The sequence below is a fragment of the Adiantum capillus-veneris genome, chromosome 17, assembly GCF_014529385.1.
Source record: "Adiantum capillus-veneris isolate H3 chromosome 17, ASM1452938v2, whole genome shotgun sequence".
Lineage (NCBI taxonomy): Eukaryota > Viridiplantae > Streptophyta > Polypodiopsida > Polypodiales > Pteridaceae > Adiantum > Adiantum capillus-veneris.
Genome location: NC_140947.1, coordinates 128,291,823 through 128,315,816, shown reverse-complemented (window position 1 = coordinate 128,315,816; position 23,994 = coordinate 128,291,823). Strand labels below are relative to the sequence as shown.

Below are 23,994 nucleotides of genomic sequence, written 5' to 3'. Positions count from 1 at the left end.
AACAACTGTCATAAATGGTAAGCAGTAGAGAAGTGAAGTAAGAAAAATTACAAGATTAAAAAAAAATCAGGTGGGCGCCCTAATAACTTGATACCAGGCAAGTTTGAACCCCTTCCATTATAAGCCAGAAACACAAATGTTAACGGGCTCATAATAGATAGAGTGCCGGAGTATGGGTCTCTGGTAGGTTAAGAGACTTAATCTACCATTTGTGCTAGAGGTGTGTGTGTGTGTGTGTGTGTTTAAGTTACTTATAATAACTATGTCACAAATGAACATTACATGTTCAAAGACCATCATACACCAGCATAGTACAAAGGACATGTACAAATACCATTTGATGTTTAAACAATATTATACAACAAAATCTAAGTGAAGATGGGTTACAACACCTTACCCAACAAACTAATGTAGACATGGCATCACACCACTCCTATAGTATTTTGGAGCAGCAACAGTCTGATTTCTACAAGCATTAAGGAAGGTAGCCCTTACCTGCACCCATAGTCACAAGAAAACACTTCGTTAATACCAAGTGACTGTACACAGATGATGCTGGGCATCCCAGTTGTTATCCATGTCACCCAAATACAGCGAAAGAAATGAATTGAGTAATGCTATATATATATATATATATATATATATATATATAATTTAACAAAGCCACCCATAAATGTGACACGATGTCTTGTAATCATTACATCATCATGACCTAAGTGAGTCAAAGCCAAAGGTAGACATAGAATTTTAAGCATATGAGTCCCCATCTGAACTTATTCGATTCAGCATTTTTCTCTTGAAAACTAGTACTTACCCAAATTAGAAATCATCTTGCAAACCTCTTTTTATCGTCTACAGTATACTCACTCATGCAGTGAATTATCCACCCAATTAGTAGAGCATAAGTCACTGCCAAATTCTTTACTCCTAGCAAAGGAAAGCCTTGAATAACCATTATATTTGATAGGGTTACAGCCATGAGGAATCACCTACATTACACCAAAGTAGATCCGAATCTGCGAATAGTGAAGCTTCAGTCGAGAAAAAAAACTAAGTGAGGTCTAAAAAACCCATACTATACTTCAGATGGGAACTCAGATATTTAGAAAAATCTCATAGTCACCACTTGTACGTGTACAACTTAATTGAGAAGTTAAACCCACACAACCAGTCACACAGGTTAGTTCATGCAATCTGAAGAGAACAAAAAAATCAAATACGCGTGAATCACTTTAGGATAGTTGTGAGTAACGAAAATTGCAATACTCTCAGTGCAGATGGATCGATAATCATCCCTTAAACTCTTAGATAACCATCTTCAATATGGTGATTATCAAAGCCCAACATCACAATATCCAATATCTTTTTTACTCATAGTAAGCAAATTTTCAGAACCAGTCAGAACAAAAACACCTTAATTATCAAAGATCCGACTTTAGACAGATATTTGTTTCAACATATCAAAAATCACACTCAAACCTCTTGTGAACCATCTGCAGTGTATCAGAGTAAGATGAATTTTCAACCCAACTAGTGTCCAGACTAGTAGACTGGCCAAATGCCAGGTGCGTATTTCCGACAAAGATAAATTCCATACTATTGACACCGTAAAGACACAATTCACCAAAAGACATGTAAGCTCTAGCTTAGAAAAATCGAGTAGGCATCATTGCCATGTACAATGAGTAGATAAATAGCCAAACATACACAACCAATTTGGGTTTAGTCCAACTAATTTCAAGAGAACATAAAAGTGCACAGAAGTCATACATAGGTGAGTGTACCCTTCACACATAATCACCTCATGTCTTGTGTGAGCAGCAAGTCCATCATGCCCCCATCCCACCTAAGCCAGTAGTCAGCCCTTACTCTGTTAATAAGCCTCATTAGCTCGAAACATAACGAAGCCCAAAGAAACATTTTCAGCATTTGCTTTCAACCAACAATAAGCAACCTTTCATCCCCAGTATAACAAAACCATCTCAGTTATCAAACCCACATACTATACAGATTAATCACCATCACCCCACCTGGAGTGTTTTTTCATGCTTATATACCTATTGAGAAGTTGCAGAAGCATGTTCTATCACAGCAAGTTTGTCCTTGCCTTTTTCCATAGCCCCCGTTAAGAGAGAATCAACACGTATTGTGCACACAGATTGAAAGGAACAGTAATCACAAGCTAAGTGAGTCTCTCCAGGAGGACTCACCTGATAAAATAGGTTTTTGTGGCCTATATTTGGCATTTCCATCTACTGCTCTATACTCGGAAACCCTATCTACTGCGGGTCTACTGCTAGTGGTCCCATCTCATCGCAAGCCCTTGCGAATCGAGAATCAAAAACCACCATTCCTAGCTGAAATTTGCAGTATGCGCCATAACGTACCACCATCCTCATAGATCCTCGGCCCCTCATACGATCTCATGCGTTGGTATTAATGCAAAGCACGGGCATCTTCAGCGTCAATCACGTAGAATCATTATAATATCCCTAAGTTTTTACCCCGCATGTATACAAGATTTAGTTTATTGGTAATATCAACCCAGAGCATGTAAGTTTGCCCTTATTTTCTTCAATATATTTTTTTAGCCCTGGGTAGCTCTCTACTAACTCAGCTTAAGTTACGAGTCCAGAAGAAGAAGTAGAAGAAGAAGAGAATTTTAACGTTGTAGGAAACTATCCCAAGATACCTTAAAGATCTTTTTGAGAGGTGTTATATTAACGTCTTCAAGAGGCCAAAATGACCCATGAGACCTAACAATTACACTCCGATGAATCTGATATAATGTCTGAAAACAAAGTTACTATAGAATCCAAAACAGCTAGGTAGCCAATTGGAATCGTGTTTTAACAATAGCTAATGAGTGCCCAATACATCATGATGCGGAGGGAAACATGTAAGAGCTGATATAAAGAAGAAGGATCTGGTATTTCATTTGCTAACGAAACCTTTTGAAAGTCCAGCATAGATCGATCGTTTTGCTTAGTGGTCTGTATGCAATTCCTTTCCAAAAAACCACTGATTGTGCACAGCTACCCCATCTGTATATTATGCCCATGTAATTGTGATATGGCGAGAATAACAAACAAACAGCACATGGTATACCATAAAAACAAATAGAAATATCCCGAGCCTGAGTCCTCTAAAAATTGGCCCTTTTTCTAGCCAAAATAAATAAATTCAATAGTCGCCTTTCATCTACGACAAAGCACCCCTTTTTTTTATAAATATAGATATCCATCGAGTCAGAGACCTAGTTTTTTATACCAAAACTTGCAGAATTTTGATGGCTTTCTTCAAGGTAAGCTTCGAATATCTGGGATTTCACAATTTAAGCTAGTAAAAATACAATAAACCTCAAAAGAGGAGGCATGTACCTATGGAAAATCTATTACATCTTCACGAGCGACAACGGCATGAGAGAGAGAGAGAGAGAGAGAGAGAGAGAGAGAGATGAGCCCTGGAAGCATCAACACTATTTGATTAAGGGTGACTCTATTTTTTCTCTTGAAGGGGATTCAAAGAGTGGCTCTACTTTTCCTTTTGAATGCCATAAAGAACCCCCCTTTTCTTTCTACAAAAATCCACATAGAGCCCTCAAATTTGAAGGGTGACTCTATTTTGATAGTTTATCATTTTATTCATTTAGAGCAATACTCAGACGGGCTAATAAATTAAAACCACCACAAGTACATAAGCCTCATGGCAAAAAATTGCTATGAGGAGAAAACACAACCGACCATATCAGTTCACAAGACTATTCACAACGAAGCCTAACCCACAACCATATACATGTATTGGTGCCACCACAAGGCCATCGTCAGGCAATGCTGAGCAAAAACCTTGTGCTAGGCACCTACATGCATCTCTATTCTACTAACTTCAAAGACGTGCACACTACATGCTACAACTTCACCCAAAGAGACAAAGTCAAATGGTCTTCGAGTCGGATTGGCACTACATGTGCCTCACGTTGGACAACATAAGCATGCGGCATGTGATTTACCTGATCTTGCCAAAAAAGAAATACTCGAAGTGAAGAACGGCACAAATCTCTTCTGGTTTTTATGCCAAAATTTGATAATTTACAGCTAAAACTTGCAAAATGTTTCTAGTTTTTTCAAGGAAAGCTTGGAATCTAACCAAGATTTTCCAATTTTAGCTGGTTAAAAATCTACTAGACCTTGGTTTTTGCAAACATTGGAATTATATAAAGATGCAATAAAATCTCTTTCAATTTTTAAATCAAAATCTGAAGAATTGCCAATATTTACACTAAAACTTGCAAAATTTTGTCAGTTTTCTTCAAGGCAATCCTGGAATCTAGCCCACATTTTGTGTATTTATCGAGTTACAAATACATTATACCCTGGTTTTTTGTGAGCATGGGTCTCAAACAATCCCAAAGTGGAAGGGCATCATGGATGTAGAAGAGTTGAAAGCTCAATACATCCAATGTCACTCTCTCACCAGCCCAAAGACATTTTTACAATTTCAAATGGTTAAAAATACGCTAAACCCTTTTTGTTTTCCAAACACAGGTCTCCAATAGGCCCAAAATGGAAGGGCATGAGAGGCATTGAAAGCCTAGATGCTTATTACATCCACAATCACTCCCTCGCCACCTCGAGCACAACCTATGCACGAAGAGGAGGGTGCACTTGTCATAAATCTATTACACCCCCGTATGGGACACCAGCATGAGAGAGAGAGAGAGAGAGAGAGAGAGAGAGTTTCCCCACGCAACAACCTGGCAGCCCTCCAAAAGCAATTACATATTATTTCAAAATAAATGGAGTCAATCCTACGATAAAAAATGCTTCATCTACTTATACTATTTTTCTTAATTGAAGTAGTTTAATAAATAAGGACACAACTAATTAGAATATAAATAATTGACCTATTTTCACAAAAACTTGCAAATTTTATCGATTTCTTCAAGTCAAGCTTGGAATGTAGCCCGGGTTTTACAATTTTAGCCGGTTAAAAATACACTAAAGTCCCTTTTGTATTTTTTGCAAACACACGTTTCCAATAGACCCAAAATGGAAGGGCCTGAGAGGCACTGAAAAGTTGGATGCTTAGTACATCCACAGCCACACTCTTGCCACCTCAAGCACAAGCTATGCACAAAGAGGAGAGGTGCACCTACAAAAATTTTGTTACACCCTTGCATGGGACACCAACACGAGAACGAGAGCGAGAGAGAGAGAGAGAGAGAGAGATTGAGATTTTCTAACAATCTAGCAGCCTTCCAAAAGCAACTACATACCATTTCAAGGAAAAAGGGAGTTAGGTATTCTATGGTGAGAAATGCTTTATCTAACTAGCACCCTCTACTTTAAGTATCAAATACTCCATAAAATAAAAGAGTGTCAGTGTTAGAGTTTGTAGACATGCCAGCCTTGCAAGGGAAAGATTATGAAAATCCAAAGATGAAGTATCATAATATACATTAATACAATCTTAATTACGGCTCAATGACTTAAGGTTGTGAACGCCAAAAGAGGGTGAAACTGTTGTGTTGGCTATTGAGGTCATATTTTTGAGGCTCAAAATAAAGCAAAGGGTGGTTCATTTGAGGGAAATGAAAAGTATTATTTGAGAATGCGGCTTTGGACCCATGAGCTTAGGTGGCGTGTGCAAAACTATACTACCATTAGAATTTGGATAACCAGATAATGATTTCAGCAACTTTCTGTGGGTAGAGGCTCTTGCATTTATGCTACATAAAACATTGCTTTTTGACATAGAACTTCTGAATATTTCTTACATATAGAGACATCAATTGCCTAAAGGATTGCTTATCTTAATAACTTCTTTCACATAAAGAGATCAAAGCCATGTAGTTGAGCATATCTTTACTGGAGACAATACCAACGAGGATCAAATTTTAAAATTGTATTACATATACATTTTGGTAGAGAAAATTTGTATGGCAGGCTTCTAATTACAATTCCCTATGTTTAAGAGAGAGAGAGAGAGAGAGAGAGAGAGAGAAGTTGTATCTCCTTATGGGCCTCAATTTACCCATCAGAAGAGAAAGATTAATGAAGGAAAATAGAGCGGGTTACCGGGGGGTTGAACATGTGTGTGTGTGTGTGTGTGTGTGTGTGTGTGTGTGTGTGTGTGTGTGTGTGTGTGTGTGTGTGTGTGTGTGTGAGAGAGAGAGAGAGAGAGAGAGAGAGAGAGAGAGAGAGAGAGAGAGAGACAATAGTTGTAGCTCCTTATGGGCTTGAATTTTCCCATAGGGAGAGAAAGATTCATGGAGGGAGACAAAGAGGGTAATTGAGGGGTGGTTGAGGACAGATCAAATGGGTGCCCAGTTGACCGGACACATAGCCGGACACCACATTTGTAGTCTATTATTTTGTCGAGCTAGTATAGTGATACTCTGTGTAAATCTTAATTCTAGAGTAGCAGATCAATTCCATGAGTTGTAATACTGTCATGACAATTGTAAAGGTCCATGTGAACCGGCCCACTGGCCATTTAGAATACCCTAGGTATAAATGTCAATAACCTTAATGTGAAAAGGGGGGCTTATTTTTGGAGAGGAAGAAGAAGCTCAAGAAACGTACGCTCAAGCTACGAGCTGCTCCAATTTGTAATCGACGCAACTAATAAATGGGTAATCAGTTTTCCAATCCGAAACTTGCATTGCGTTCCTCTCTCTTTGCTCTTTAAATTAAGTGTAAGCATTGTCAATTTTGTTGTGGTTTGCGACTATGCATCTCTGAGCTTTAATTGTAGATTTGAGTGCTTAAATCACTGTTTTTAGTCATTTTGACCATAGGAGAGTGTTCTTAGACCATAGAGTGACATTTCTGGATAGTTTTGTTGCAATTTTCAAGACCTTTTTCATGATGGATCGTGATTTTGGTACCTTGTCAGATTGCGACCAGACTTGCTAGGATAGTGCCCCTAGGTGTCCTAGACCTCCTCCTAAAGTTTCATTGCCTTTCGAGACCGTTCGAGTGCCAAAATGGCGTGATGACCTAGAGTTGTGAGAAAGGACATAGGCAGATTTCCCTTATCATTGAGTGTTGGTTTGCTTGTAGAGTTGTTGTGTTTGCTTGTTAAAGTTCACTTCATGAGATTGACGATCTCGTAGAGTCTCCGTGCCCCATCCAAGTCACTTTCCCTGAGTATTGACATTATGTGCCAGAAAGCTATGCTGCAAACGTCCGTCGCGGAGACCCACTAACATTGGCGCCGCTGCTAGGGATTTATCCTTAGATAGTGAGTGACCTAGTGCGTATTTAGAGTGTTCTTTTCTAAGATTTATCTCTCCATTCCATTTACACTTTAGAAGTGAAGCAGCTAGACGCCAGGTTTAGTGTTTGATAGAGTCTAGAAGTCGAGAACTTGTTAGATCTAATCTTGAGAAGTAAAGAGGGTTGTGAGTGAGATAGCCAAAAGCATTTCATTCTCCAATTTTCTCTATGCTTTCAGAGTGTTTTTCCATGAGTCAAAGACTAACTCGTGAGGTTCAGTCTTGGTTGACAAAGTGTTTGAACCTTTGAATGCGATCTTGAAAGCTTATAATGCTAGGTTAAAGACCAACCAAACCCAGGAGGATAGATGGCTGACATATCCTCATCCAAGGTATGAAAAAGAGAGGTTGAAAATGTGCAAAGAGCTCATCCAGAAGGCCCAAGCTCTTACGGAACCAGTTCCAGATGCTCCAAAAACGGAGCTGCTAATCCGCGAAAAAATCCAAGAAATGGAGAGCCGTAGTATTGTAAAAAAAGAGGAAGAGCTAGGAGTTGAGGCACTTTTAGATACAAGGGAAGTAGCCAATACCACAGATAGGGTGGGCTCACAAGCAGTGATGCCAATTCCGAAGGTAGAAGAACCGCGGTCACAATCCTTATGGGAATCAATCAGAAACCAAAACTAGAGTGCTTCGTTAGCCACATTTTTATTGAATTGAAGTGAGTCCGAGTGTAACAAAAAACAAGAACCTATAAGAGAAAATCTTAGCGCGCGCGCGAGAGAGAGAGAGAGAGAGAGAGAGAGAGAGAGAGAGAGAGATCTTGTGCTTTGTTTTCCACAAATCCTTTTACCTTGAGTTGACATAATCCTATTATGACGGCTTCCTTTAGAACAAATTGGTAAAAGTCACATCGTTTGGCTTGAGTATTGAATCTGCATGCTCTAAAAATAACCAGAAGCCAAGGAAATTTGCTATGTAGAGCATAGCCAGTAATTGTCGCACTCTAGGTAACAACATTTCTTATTGGCAATCGCTGCAATAGCATGTGAGCATCCTCTAGACTCCTGCACTTTGAGGTGGAAGCATAGATGATTTCAATTAAAGACAATCCTTTCCTTCACATCTAGCAAAAATAGCCAGGTTGACCATATCCTACAATCACTCGAAGAGATGACAGCCTAGAGAGGATCGATCCCCATTAAAAACTTCTCGTGCTATCGTGACGGCACCATTTGATAGACATATAGATCAAAGCACCATCAAGCATGGTATCTTGCTCCGATAGCCCTTGGTTAGCAATCTTATCGCGTGAATTTAAAAAATCATACATGTAAAGGTCTTGCGTAAAGCCACAAGCCTTTGAGGTGGAATCCTAGGTGATTGCAATTAGAGAGAGGTGTTCCCTTCACATCTGGTAAAATCATTTCAGAGCTAGGCTTGCCACAACCATGCTGGGTATATATTGCAATCAGTCTGGTCTTAAAAGCATAACCCATTGCCTTTAACCCCTCATCACACTCTGCTTGTCTACTAACTTGTGTTTTGAATATTGCTTGTTCTCTAGATTTAACTAACTAAAAATCAAAAAAACAAATTGTGTTTGAAGATCTTGTATAAGGCCACAAGCTTTCAAGGTGGAAGCGCACGTGATTGAAATTAGAGACAAGCCTTTCCTTCGCATCTAGTAAAAACAACCCAAAGCTTTCTTGCCACAAGCAGGTTGGATATATCTTGGAATCAATCCATTCCTTTTAACTCCTTACGCTCTGCTTGTCTATGCTTGACTTGTGTTCCAAATATTGCTTGTTGCCTAGATTTTGTTAGTCAAAAACTGAGAAAATGAATAATGTTGAAGATCTCATGTAAGGCCACAGGCCTTCGAGGTGGAAACGGTAGATGGGTGCAATTAAAGAGATAAAATTTTCATCAAAGGGTGTTACAATTTTTTAAAGAAAATAGAGCGAGAGAGAGAGAGAGAGAGAGAGAGAGAGAGAGAGAGAGAGAGAGATTTTTCATCAAAGCATGTTAGCTTGCATGGGGGAGTTTGCACAGTCCTCCCCAATTTTTATAATACGAGGAAACGTGTCATTCCCATAGCAGCGTGCAATTTTCAGTGCGTTCATTAACTGCGTTCTTAGTGTCAAGAATCAAAAAATGATACTGCTTACTCACCCCACGATTGAATATCTATCATTGATGCACTTTCTTACATCAACAATGTTGGTCATCGTTTGCACTTAGCCTGCTCTACAAGAGATGAAATCCGAGGGAGGATGCCCTTCAAGAAGTTTTTGTGCTATTGTGAGGACACCACATTTGGTATACATATTGATCAAACCACCGCTAGGCATGACATAGTACTCCCAACAACCCCCGACTAGAAATCACATAATGAATTCTAATACCCATGTGAAAGTCCTCCATAAGGTCACAATCCTTCAAACTGCAAGCATAGGTGAATGTATTTGTAGAAGAGGTTCCGTAAAAACAATCAAGAGATTTCTTGCGATAGGCATATTAGCACCCAATATGTTGCAAGTGATGACATTCCAGAGAGAATTCCAATCAAGAACTTTTCATCTTTTTATGCTTTCATGACAGTGCCACACATATAAACCAAGCATGGCCAAGCATGACATCCTTCACCAACAACGTTGGACTAGGTATTTTATCATTGATTTTGTCACCCATGTCAATGGCTTGCATAAGGCCATTGGCCTTCAAGATGCAAGCATAGATAATGCATTTGGAGAAAAGCCTTCTGTTTGCATCTACTTCTTGAGCCTAGCACAATGAAGTTGTGGAATATCCAACAATCAATGTGTTTGAGGTGATGACATTTTGCAGGGAAAGCCCATCAAGAGATTGGTTTTCTTTCATGGGAGAACCACAATTGACATACAAGTAGATCAAAGCATAGCCAAGTACAATATTTTTACACCACCAATCCGCTATCAACAATCTCAATGTGAGAAACCCCCTCTTTGCATTTGTTTAAAGCAACCTAGGGCCATAAGAGCACTTTAAGAGACTTTGTCTGGCGAGCATCCCTCACTTCGCCTCCTTTTAAAAGACCATATTTTTTTTGCCATATCCATGTTGTGCATATCTTACAATCAACATCCTACCTAGCAATCACATCATGTATTTTGATACCCATGTGCCAAGCACATCTTTTTTCAATAAACTTTGACTGACAACATAATTGTGAATTTTTGTGCCCATATCAACATCTTTCTTAGAGGCACATGCCTTCAAGATGCGTGCGAAGGTGATTACATGTGGAGAGAGGACTCGCTTCGAATCTGTTGTGGACAAACCCTGCAATCAATGCATTTCAAGAGACCACGCTCTGAGATAGGAAATTGAAAAAGGCCTAGAGCTTTCTGGACCTGCTCCTGTTGTGCGTATGCTGTGAACAACGCATTCCAAGAGACGCCGTTTCAACTGATCCTTACATGAGGATATAGAGAGAGCTTGCTTTACATTGGCTAAAAAAAGCCCACAGCTTTGTGGCCCTGCTCTTATTGCGCACATCCCACAATCGGTGCATTCCAAGGGACAACGTTTCGGACAGGAAGCTCCATAAGCACTTCTTGTGCTTTCTCAAGTGTACAACACTTAGTATATATATTGACCAAGGTAGTGCTCAGCGAGTGGAGAGATGGCCTTCTGTTGAAAACAGCCCATGACTTTTGTCCATCTTTGCATCCTCCGAATTGGGACATGCCTTCAAGATGCAAGCTTAGGTGATTGCATCTAGAGAGATGCGCTCGTTTCATGTAGAGAGTTGCGCGCGCTTTGCATCACCTCAAAATATCCTAGAGCTTGCTTGTTCCTCTGATGTTCGACACATCCCACAATCAATTCATTTTAAGAGACGAGATTCTAGACAAAAAGATCCTCAAGCGTTTTTTGTGCTTTCTCAACCGCATCACATTTGGCATACATATCGACCACGGCATATCCTGCAATCAACACATTCAAAGTGATGTCATTCCGCCCATCAAGAACTTCTGGTGCTTTCATCATACATATTGACCAAAGCACCCCTAAGCACAACATCTTTCTCAAACAGCCCCAAACTAGCAATATTATCATGAATTCTCTCACTCATGTCAACGTCTTGCATAAGGCCACAGGCCTTCAAGGTGCAAGCATCAGTGATTGCATCTGAAAAGAAACCCTCCCTTCATCTGTAAAAATCGCGCAGTGCTTGATTTCCACAGCCATGTTGGGCATATCCTACAATCAAAACGTTCCAAGACAGTGATAAAATTCTCGGACATTAGTTATCTATGTTGACTCCGTAGAGAGTGGCGGACCGCACCATCTGTCTCACTTGGTATCAACTAAAAACACACGGGCAGACCTGCCACCAGTGCTGCTCAATATAGAATATTGCCTTTTCCCCATGAAATTTGGCACATATTTCGATAAAGCATTGCCCTAACTAGCAATCTTGACATCCATGTGAAAGGTAAGGCCATAGTTCTTGGATTTGGAGAAAGGCCTTTCCTTCGTATCTGGTTAAAACAACCCAGAGCTTCCTTTCCACTATCATGTTTGGCATATCCTGCATCAGCCTCTGACTAGAAATCTCATTGCAAATTCTCTTACCCAAGTCCACATCTTCTGTAAAGCCATAGGCCTTTTAAGGCATTCATGAATTCTCATCCATGTTGACATAAAATTATCTTTCTCCAAGATCCATTGATGAGCAATCTCATTGTTAATACTCTTGTCCAAGTAAAGGCCATAGAGAGAGAGAGAGAGATAGCTATCCAACTACTGACTTCTAAGAACAGATGTTTTACTCCTGTTAGAAAAACATGCCTTCATATGCTGCTGATTGCATCTGGAGAGAGACCTTCTCTTTGCATCTGTTGAATGGCACACATATCGACTAAGACAAAGCCAAGCACGGATTCTTTTTGCAACAAACTCTAAATAACAATATAATAGTGAATTGATGTGCCCATATCAGCACCTTGCATAGAACCACATGCCTTCAAGATGCATGTCTAGAGCCACATGCCTTCATCATGCTGCATAGGTGATTGCAGTTGGCGTACAGCTTTCTGCCCTACTGCAATCAGTGCATTCCAAGAGTCCACGCTCTGGCCTTGCTCCCTGTGCGTATCGCTATCCCAAGTGCATTGCTAAAACGATGGAGCCCAATAAAAGTGTGCCATGTGGGTTACTGAGAGGCCCTCGCTTCGCAGCTGGAGAGAGGAGCTCGCTTCGCATCTGCTGTGTCCCAGCTGCATCGATAAAACCATGGATTCTAGAAAGTGTGCCACGTGGGTTACTGAGAGGCCCTTACTGTGGGACAAACCCTGCAATTAAAGCATTTCAAGAGCCCACGCTCTGAAATAGGAAATTGAAACAGGCCTAGAGCTTTCTGGGGCCACTCCTGTTGTGTGTGTCCTGCGAGACGAGCAGTGCATTCCAAGAGACGCCGTTTCAAGTGATCCTTACATGAGGATATAGAGAGAGTTTGCTTTGCATTTGCTAAAAAAAGCCTACAGCTTTGTGGCCCTACTCTTATTGCGCACATCCCCCAATCGGTGCATTCCAAGGGACAACATTCCGGACAGGAAGCTCTGTAAGCACTTCTTGTGCTTTCTCAAGTGTACAACACCTAGTATATATATTGACCAAGGTAGTGCTCAGCGAGTGGAGAGATAGCCCTGCTTTGCATTTGTTGAAAACAGCCCATGACTTTTGTCCATCTTTGCATCCTCCGAATTGCGACACGCATTCAAGATGCAAGCCTAGGTGATTACATATAGAGAGATGAGCTCGTTTCATGTAGAGAGTTGTGCGCGCTTTGGATCACCTCAAAATATCCTAGATCTTGCTTGTTCCTCTGATGTTCGTAACATCCCACAATCAATTCATTTTAAGAGACGAGATTCTGGACAAAAAGATCCTCAAGCGTTTTTTGTGCTTTCTCAACCGCATCACATTTGGCATACATATCGACCACGGCATATCCTGCAATCAACATATTCAAAGTGATGTTATTCCGCCCATCAAGAACTTCTGGTGCTTTCATCATACATATTGACCAAAGCACCCCTAAGCACAACATCTTTCTCAAACAGCCCCAAACTAGCAATATTATCATGAATTCTCTCACCCATGTCAACGTCTTGCATAAGGCCACAGGCCTTCAAGGTGCAAGCATCAGTTATTGCATCTGAAAAGAAACCCTCCCTTCATCTGTAAAAATCGCGCAGTGCTTGATTTCCACAGCCATGTTGGGCATATCCTACAATCAAAACGTTCCAAGACAGTGATAAAATTCTCGGACATTAGTTATCTATGTTGACTCCGTAGAGAGTGGCGGACCGCACCATCTGTCTCACTTGGTATCAACTAAAAACACACGGGCAGACCTGCCACCAGTGCTGCTCAATATAGAATATTGCCTTTTCCCCATGAAATTTGGCACATATTTCGATAAAGCATTGCCCTAACTAGCAATCTTGACATCCATGTGAAAGGTAAGGCCATAGTTCTTGGATTTGGAGAAAAGCCTTTCCTTAGTATCTGGTTAAAACAACCCAGAGCTTCCTTTCCACTATCATGTTTGGCATATCCTGCATCAGCCTCTGACTAGAAATCTCATTGCAAATTCTCTTACCCAAGTCCACATCTTCTGTAAAGCCATAGGCCTTTTAAGGCATTCATGAATTCTCATCCATGTTGACATAAAATTATCTTTCTCCAAGATCCATTGATGAGCAATCTCATTGTTAATACTCTTGTCCAAGTAAAGGCCATAGAGAGAGAGAGAGAGATAGCTATCCAACTACTGACTTCTAAGAACAGATGTTTTACTCCTGTTAGAAAAACATGCCTTCATATGCTGCTGATTGCATCTGGAGAGAGACCTTCTCTTTGCATCTGTTGAATGGCACACATATCGACTAAGACAAAGCCAAGCACGGATTCTTTTTGCAACAAACTCTAAATAACAATATAATAGTGAATTGATGTGCCCATATCAGCACCTTGCGTAGAACCACATGCCTTCAAGATGCATGTCTAGAGCCACATGCCTTCATCATGCTGCATAGGTGATTGCAGTTGGCGTACAGCTTTCTGCCCTACTGCAATCAGTGCATTCCAAGAGTCCACGCTCTGGCCTTGCTCCCTGTGCGTATCGCTATCCCAAGTGCATTGCTAAAACGATGGAGCCCAATAAAAGTGTGTCATGTGGGTTACTGAGAGGCCCTCGCTTCGCAGCTGGAGAGAGGAGCTCGCTTCGCATCTGCTGTGTCCCAGCTGCATCGATAAAACCATGGATTCTAGAAAGTGTGCCACGTGGGTTACTGAGAGGCCCTTACTGTGGGACAAACCCTGCAATTAAAGCATTTCAAGAGCCCACGCTCTGAAATAGGAAATTGAAACAGGCCTAGAGCTTTCTGGGGCCACTCCTGTTGTGTGTGTCCTGCGAGACGAGCAGTGCATTCCAAGAGACGCCGTTTCAAGTGATCCTTACATGAGGATATAGAGAGAGCTTGCTTTGCATTTGCTAAAAAAAGCCTACAGCTTTGTGGCCCTACTCTTATTGGGCACATTCCCCAATCGGTGCATTCCAAGGGACAACATTCCGGACAGGAAGCTCTGTAAGCACTTCTTGTGCTTTCTCAAGTGTACAACACCTCGTATATATATTGACCAAGGTAGTGCTCAGCGAGTGGAGAGATAGCCCTGCTTTGCATTTGTTGAAAACAGCCCATGACTTTTGTCCATCTTTGCATCCTCCGAATTGCGACACGCATTCAAGATGCAAGCCTAGGTGATTACATATAGAGAGATGAGCTCGTTTCATGTAGAGAGTTGTGCGCGCTTTGGATCACCTCAAAATATCCTAGATCTTGCTTGTTCTTCTGATGTTCGTAACACCCCGCAATCAATGCATCCCAAGAGACGAGATTCTGGAAAAAAAGATCCTCAAGCGTTTATTGTGCTTTCTCAAGCGCATCACATTTGGTATACATATGGACCACGGCAAATCCTACAATCAACACATTCAAAGTGATGGCATTCCGCTCGTCAAGAACTTCTAGTGCTTTCATCATACATATTGACCAAAGCACCCCTAAGCACAACATGTTTCTCAAACAGCCCCAAACTAGCAATATTATCATGAATTCTCTCACCCATGTCAACGTCTTGCATAAGGCCACAGGCCTTCAAGGTGCAAGCATCAGTGATTGCATTTGGAAAGAGACCCGCCCTTCATCTGTGAAAACCACATAGTGCTTGATTGCCACAGCCATGTTGGGCATATCCTGCACTCAACACGTTCCAAGATAGTGATAAAATTCTCGGACATCAGTTATCTGTGTTGAGTCCGTAGAGAGTGGCGGACCGCACCATCTATCTCGCTTGGTATCATCTAAAAACACACTTGCAGACCTGCCCCACCAATGCTGCTCAATATTGAATATTGCCTTTTCCCCACGACATTTGGCACATATTTCGATAGAGCATTGCCAACGACAACATGTTTTACCAACAACCCCTGACTAGCAATCTCGACATGAATCCTCTCATCCATGTGAAACGTAAAAGCCATAGGCCTTGCATTTGGAGAAAGGACTTTCCTTCGTATCTGGTTAAAACAACCCAGAGCTTCCTTTCCACTATCATGTTTGGCATATCCTGCATCAGCCTCTGACTAGCAATCTCATTGCAAATTCTCTTACCCAAGTCCACATCTTCTGTAAAGCCATAGGCCTTTTAAGGCATTCATGAATTCTCATCCATGTTGGCATCAAATTATCTTTCTCCAAGATCCATTGATGAGCAATCTCATTGTTATTACTCTTGTCCAAGTCAAGGTCTTGTGTAAGGCCATAGAGAGAGAGAGAGAGAGAGACAGCTATCCAACTACTGACTTCTAAGAACAGATGTTTTACTCCTGTCAAAAAAACATGGCTTCATATGCTGCTGATTGCATCTGGAGAGAGACCTTCTCTTTGCATCTACTGAATGGCACACATATCGACTAAGACAAAGCCAAGCACGGATTCTTTTTGCAACAACCTCTAAATAACAATATAGTTGTGAATTTATGTGCCCATATCAACACCTTCCATAGAACCACATGTCTTCAAGATGCATGTGTAGAGCCACATGCCTTCATCATGCTGCATAGGTGATTGCAGTTGGCGTACATCTTTTTGCCCTACTGTAATCAGTGCATTTCAAGAGTCCACGCTCCGGCCCTGCTCCCTATGCGTAACGCTATCCCAAGTGCATCGATAAAACGATGGAGCCCGATAGAAAGTGTGCCACGTGGGTTCCTGAGAGGCCCTCGCTTCTCATCTAGAGAGAGGACCTCATGTGGAATCTGTTGTGGGACAAACCCTGCAATTAATGCATTTCAAGAGCCCACGTTGTGAGATAGGAAATTGAAAAATGCCTAGAGCTTTCTTTCCCTGCTCCTGTTGTGCGTATCCTGCAAACAGTGCATTCCAAGAGACGCCGTTTCAAGTGATCCTTAAAGGAGAATATAGAGAGAGCTTGCTTTGCATTGGCTAAAAAAAGCCTACAGCTTTCTAGCCCTGCTCTTATTGCGCACATCCCACAATCAGTGCATTCCAAGGACAGCATTCCGGACAAGGAGCTCCATAAGCACTTCTTGTGCTTTCTCAAGTGTACTACATGTGGCATATATATTGACCAAGGCAGTACTCACCGAGTGGAGAGATGGCCTCGCTTTGCATCTATAAAAAACAGCCCATGACTTTTGTCCATCTTTGATCCTCCGAATTGCGACATGCCTTCAAGATGCAAGCCTAGGTGATTGCATCTAGGAAGATGCGCTCGTTTCATGTAGAGAGTTACGCACATTTTGCATCACCTCAAAATATCCTAGAGCTTGCTTGTTCCTCTAATGTTCAACACATCCCGCAATCAATGCATTCCAAGAGACGAGATTTCGGACAAAAGGCTCCTCAAGAATTTTTTTGTGCTTTCTCAAGCGCATCACATTTGGCATACATATCGAACATGGCATATCCTGCAATCAACACATTCAAAGTGATGGCATTCCGCCCATCAAGAACTTCTAGTGCTTTCATCATACATACTGACCAAAGCACCTCTAAGCACAACATCTTTCTGAAACAACCCCAAACTAGCAATATTATCATGAATTCTCTCACCCATGTCAACGTCTTGCATAAGGCCACAGCTCTTCAAGGTGCAAGCACCAGTGATTGCATCTGGAAAGAGACCCTCCCTTCATCTGTGAAAACCGCACAGCGCTTGATTGCCACAGCCATGTTGGGCATATCCTGCACTCAACACGTTCCAAGACAGTGATAAAATTCTCGGACATCAGTTATCTATGCTGAGTCCTTAGAGAGTCGCAGACCGCACCATCTGTCCCACTTAGTATCACCTAAACACATGCGGGCAGACCTGCCACCAGTGCTATTCAATATTGAATATTTCCTTCTCCTCATGACATTTGGCACATATTTCGATAAAGCATTGCCAATGAAAACATGTTTTACCAATAGCCCCTGACTAGCAATCTCGACGTGAATTCTCTCATCCATGTGAAACGTAAGGCCATAGGTCTTGCATTTGGAAAAAGGCATTTCCTTCGTAAATTGTTAAAACAGCCCAGAGCTTCCTTGCCACTATCATGTTTGGCATATCCTGCATCATCCTCTGACTAGCAATCTCATTTCGAATTCTCTTACCCAAGTCCACATCTTCTGTAAATCCATAGGCCCTTTAAGGCATTCATGAATTCTCATCCATGTTGGCATAAAATTATCTTTCTCCAAGATCCATTGATGAGCAATCTCATTGTTAATACTCTTGTCCAAGTGAAGGTCTTATGTAAGGCTATAGAGAGAGAGAGAGAGAGACAGCTATCCAACTACTGACTTCTAAGAACATATGTTTTACTCCTGTCAGAAAAACATGCCTTCATCATGTTGCTGATTGCATTTGGAGAGAGACTCTCGCTTTGCATCTGCTGAGTGGCACACATATCGACCAAGACAAAGTCAAGCACGACTTCTTTTTGCAACAGCCTCTGAATAACAATATAATTGTGAATTTATGTGCCCATATCAGCACCTTGCGTAGAACCACATGCCTTCAAGATGCATGTGTAGAGCCACATGCCTTCATCATGCTGCGTAGGTGATTGCAGTTGGAGTACAGCTTTCTGCCCTGCTGCAATCAGTGCATTCCAAGAGTCCATGCTCTGGCCCTGCTCCCTGTGTGTATCGTTGTCCCAGTTGCATCGATAAAACGATGAAGCCCGATAGAGAGTGTGCCACGTGGGTTATTGAGAGGCTAGGAATGCAATTTTGGCTTCTACGCTAACGAAGTAAAGATGGTAGTGCTACTTTACAATCAGCACCTGTCCCTGAGATAAACATGGATCACGAATTCTTCCCAGGGGATATACGATCTCTATACAGGGATGTCGGGTCTATCACATCTGAAGAGAGAAAACCACGCTCTCTACAAACTTTGCCATCTTTCATAGGATAACATGAAACAAAATCAGAGGTTAAAATGGTACCTTCTCAATGGAAAGCCACACCAAAAATGATGGATACCAAGAGCTTGCATGAATTGATATCTTCTCCTATACAATGCACACTTTATCTCTCAGAAGTACTAAAAATTAGACTGCATCTATGGGGCCAAATGGGCAAAAACTTGGAAAAAAAGGGCTTGAAAATCCCTTCACATGACCAACTTGCGGACAAAAACATGGATGACACCTCGTCGAAGAAGCCACGGACAAAGCCAGTACCAGTAAATAAGGTGGGTGACTACTGTGAAGGAGAAGAAGGAAACGCCACCTTACCACTTGAGTACAAAGGAGTAAAGACGGTTACTATATTAGATAGTGGGGCCGGAATTTCCATTGCAACCAAAGAGATATGGAAAAAATGGGAAAAGTCTGCACTTACAAAAACTCGAACGAAACTGCAATTAGCGGATGGATACATGGAGAAACCGATTGGAATATTAGAACAAATCATTGTATTCTCGTGTAGCATCGAGTATGAGCACACCTTTGTCATAATGAATTTTGACAAGAGCAGCAACTTTGATATCATATTGGGTAGACCATTCATGCGTCAGTTAAAAACGGTACAAGACTAGGGCTATGACTATATCTACCTGAGACACAAAGAGGTCACTACAAAAATTAGTGTCAAGGATCATAGTTATAGAGATGTAGTGCAAACCCCTGAGGAAGACTTAAAGTCCACAACTAATTTAATAACCAAAACGCATATTTGGATGTACGGAGCTCCTGAGAGCGTAAGTCTTAGAAAGGAAGATTGCATCCTAGAGTGTTCAGTAGAAGATGAGGCATATGTGCCAGAGCCATTTCCAGAGGAGTTATTTGAACCCTTTGGATGAAATCAAATACTGGCGACTCTTGATGTGTGTGTGAATGAGACGACCCCCTTGTTTACGATAAAGGTGTTGAAGGAAGCTAATGAGGTCTATGAGTGTGAAAGCAAAAAATATGAATCAGATAGCTACGTCATGGAGCAAGAGGCCAAAGTGCACATGAAAGAAACAGAGCAACAACGAGAATATGTCATCATTAACATACCTGAAGAATCGACAAAAGCTATTTCAACGAAGTCCACTCCAAAAAAAGTGCAAATAAATGCAGATGAAGGAAAAAGGTTTCCAAGTTCAAAGTCATATGTTCAGAAAATGCAAGATCAAGACAAGAACGGGAATAAGGAAGAAGATCAATTGTCCCCTACGACAATCAAATTTAGCATATGCGGAGAACAAGACTCAAAATCACATGTTCAGCTGTGATAGATCCAAAAGCAACAAAGAATCTAATGACTTATGGAACTTGGAGCATGATGGAAATCCACCAATCACCGAGCTAGAGGAGATCGTGTACACAAGTTCAAAAATGCCAATTCCTAGCTTTGGCATGGCAGAAGCCGTACTCAAGTTAAGTATTGGAGAGTATAAGGATGCTTTCCACATAATCGACTCCCATCACATCAAAGAGAGTCTGATCCTAACAGAATGCTAGAGGAACATCTTCTTTCAACAACAATCAAAAGCTTCAGCAACAACAACTGTAAGAGTTCATGAAGCTTCTCAAATCCATGCGGAGAAGAAATCGCCGACCATCGCAAGAAAGGGTAAAGCAAAGGTAAACACTGAAGTATATCAACCTCACAAGATGACCTTACCTTCAACGAGCCTACATCAAACTTCTCATGAAGCCTCTACATCAAGAGCCAAACCATCAACAATGCAATGGAAACCGAGACAAAAAGTCTATCAACCAAAGTTTCCGTCACATCAAAGCATTAGGAAGAAGCCAAAAAATATCAACCAAGTGTTGATATCCAAAGAGCACATCAAAGTCAAAGACCCAATTTGGATACATGAAACACAAGTTCAACATCAACAACAAAAGGTGACAGGGTGGGTAGCATCAAATGAGTCAATCATTTCTCAAGGCTACTTCCAAGGAAACGTTAATGTTTGGGCCAAAAATCCTAAAGTAATCGCATGGACCTAGCCACCTCAACCAACGTGTTCTACAAAGAACAAGATGCACTATAAATGCAAGACAAACAACTCAAATAGGAGAAAGAAAAACCACAAAAGGCAGAAGAAAAGACCTTCCAAGCAAGAAATGCGACAAGTTTGGGTATGAAAGTCAGACGCTAGTCAAATTACCCAAGAAAGACAAGTGAAGCAGCGGATGATTCCAATTAAGCTACTTGAAGCACAAGGATTTTATGAAGGTAACACTCAATTATGGTTACCAAAAGTTGTAGCTCAATCTGGAAGAACCAAGGGAAATCATGCAGCACAAGATTCTGCCCCAATAGGATCAAGTCGGTAACATATGGATGAAGTATATGTCACATGTGATGTGACAAACTGCTGACGTGTCAAAGCCAGCTAAAAAAACCAAGAACAGCAACAACTCTTATCCGAAGTGCCACACAATCAAATTTTTGCTCACCAAGGGTAGTCTACTCTCAGTCAGACCAGACGTTGGGCAGGTCTACAAACATGGGATAGGCAATCAACTAAAAACAGGTGACAGAGACCAGTACAAGCTAAGTAAAATCAGACCAGCACATACTCTCGAGTATGCAATATATCATCGGTCTTCCATTAAAGTTTACACATTATGCTGGGGACATTCTTCCGTATATCATTATGCATGTGTGGAGTCATTCCATTATGTACTGATACAGTAAGTGACCATAAGTTTTAGAAACATTCATGTTAAGGGTTTTTTCAGTTGGAGACTCAAATTTTTTATAAAAAAAAGCAAGATGCATCAGTTATTAACAAGTTATACCCTTTGAGGGGTGATCAAAATCAATAGGTAAAACAACATTCTTTTTTTTTTCCTTTTGTAATAGACTCCTACTGTTCAAATGCTCATAACATTTCAAATAAGTTTCCCAACTCCGGCTGTCCCACAATAACCAACAGGAGAATTACTTACGAGTTTTGGCATCTCTTAGCATCAGAAAAAGTCCCCCTAAAAAAACCAGCTGGTTACACAACCTCAGAACAAAGGACTTACTTTTTATAAAATATCTGTCTAGTTAACAAATTAAGCTTCTTCTTTATAGCCAAATCTTTCAGTTTGTACTGTTTTTTTTCTTTAAACTCCAGATAGCCGAAACCATAATTACCCAGTAGACCAAGAGATGAAGCAAACCAGTAGGTCAGGTCATACGCATCATAATAACCAAGTCCGTACGTGCCATAAAGAACAGATCTATGCTGACTCTTTTTCAAGAGTAAACCATTCAAGTATGAACTGAGTCAATCTCAATAAGACCTGTAAGGAAGGTCTAATACCCGGAAACAATAACCAGGCCAAAGACACACAACGAGACCTTCCACGACTTAGTGAAAGTGATCTTAATGCAAGAGTAGAAAATCTACAAAACAACATGCATGTAAGCTATAATACCCCTATGCTTTTGTCCGAAGATCGTAGGTAAATGGTACAATCAAAATAGCTAAGCTTAGGACGTCCAAAATATGGTGACCAAACCAAAACAGGCAATAAGCACACTGTAAGTAATAAGCCTAAAAAATCTATGTTTTCAAGTTTCAAGCCTTTTAATAGACACCCCATTATGTACGGACGTATATTGCATAACCAAAATTCATCAAAATTTTCCCATTCTTGGCCAAACCATTTACCATCTCGAGATCTAGCAGCCAAAAGTCAAGTCAAGGTTCCCAAATTTCTTCAAGAATATCAGTTTTAAGCATATTTCCCATAACTCTAGACATAATCGAAAAAGCAGTCATATTAAACGGCTTTTTACTTACTGCATTTCAACCATTAGAATCCCCATCCACACAATAGCAAAAAACAGTCCAACTCACAGCTATGTTTAAAGCATCAAGAGAACATCAAAAAAACCTGTAGACTTGATGACAACGAATCCATCACCACTTTCCCAGTTTTTTTCGACATGATGAGGACACCACAGCAAACCTGAATTGAACGCACAACAGCGGTTACAGAACACAATGCCAAGTGAGGATTAAAAACTCACCTTCCAAGGTATTTATAGGTGATGATGCTACTCCATAGCAGAAGGGGCCCGAATTAAGCAAGTACTGTAGCCATCGAGGTCAGCATTCAAGACCCCCTATCTAGGGATCATACACAGCACAGGATCCGGATGCGAGAGATCAACGCCTGGATCACTTCACATAGTATTCGCTCACTACTACTCACATTCTATGCAGAAGAAGCCGTGCGGCAGTAACCTACAAAGAAGGCTCTGCAGCATTTGTTTTACAGACGCTACACAGTTTTAAGCATCAAAAGGACAATTTACCCTAAAGTAAGTGAGGATAAAAACCCAAATATGTTAAAAGGCATACACACCATTATTATGTGTCATATATGATTTATTAAACAAGTTGGAAGATAGCCAGGTATTCTTGCCAGCTTTCGAATGGTCGAAAACTCGGTAGACATATTTACCAAATTACACTACTATTCACAGCATTGGGTGGAAAAGACCATCTGTACCTTAAACAACCGATATTTCTCATGCGAATATAGTCAAAATACCATTTTTAAATTAGACAAATTAAGAGAGTAGACAATTTTCCAATCACTACCAGGTGAGATAATGTGAGGGAGTAAATTAGTTTGGGAATTTCGAAGCAATATACATTGAGTACAGGTACCAATGTAGGTCTATAAAAGACGGGCATTTTTTTGAAAAGGTGAGTGCACTGAATCTGCCTTGAGTAACTTTCTGAAAGTGAGTGCACAGAATCTGCCTTGAGTAGCTTTTTATCCACCATATACTATGACTTCTAATGAGGATCAAGTTTTAGCTATATCCATTGCACATCTTCAGCAGTCAAATGAGTCTACTAAGAGAACCACACTACTCCGTTATGAACGTCATTTATTTCCGCAGTTAGGAACATCAGCTACTCAGACTAAGTGGTGGACATATAAGGAAAGAGTGACGCGGGTGCCTCTTTGGGGTCGAGAGCATTTTAAGAATAATATCCGTCTGGTGATGGTGGCAGAAGCCATGGGCCTAGGGGCACAATACTATTATGTAGAACATTCAATGAAGTAAGGTTTTTCCAAACGTTTATATCTGCTATAGCGCAGTTTCTTCCACCACAAAAGATTTTTTTGTATCGTGGTTATGGGCAGCCACTCCGAGGGTATTTTAATTGCACTCCGCACACTAAGG

At 40.9% G+C, this 23,994-nt stretch overlaps 1 long non-coding RNA gene across 1 annotated transcript; it reads right to left on the bottom strand.

Annotated features, from left to right (window-relative positions):
* Positions 1 to 10,174: 10,174 nt before the first annotated feature.
* Positions 10,175 to 15,437, bottom strand: LOC147438056 (uncharacterized). The gene is made up of 2 exons (XR_015184923.1): positions 13,368 to 15,437; positions 10,175 to 13,222 (listed from the first exon to the last, which is right to left on the bottom strand). It is a non-coding gene; the product is annotated as an uncharacterized LOC147438056 (long non-coding RNA).
* Positions 15,438 to 23,994: the final 8,557 nt, after the last annotated feature.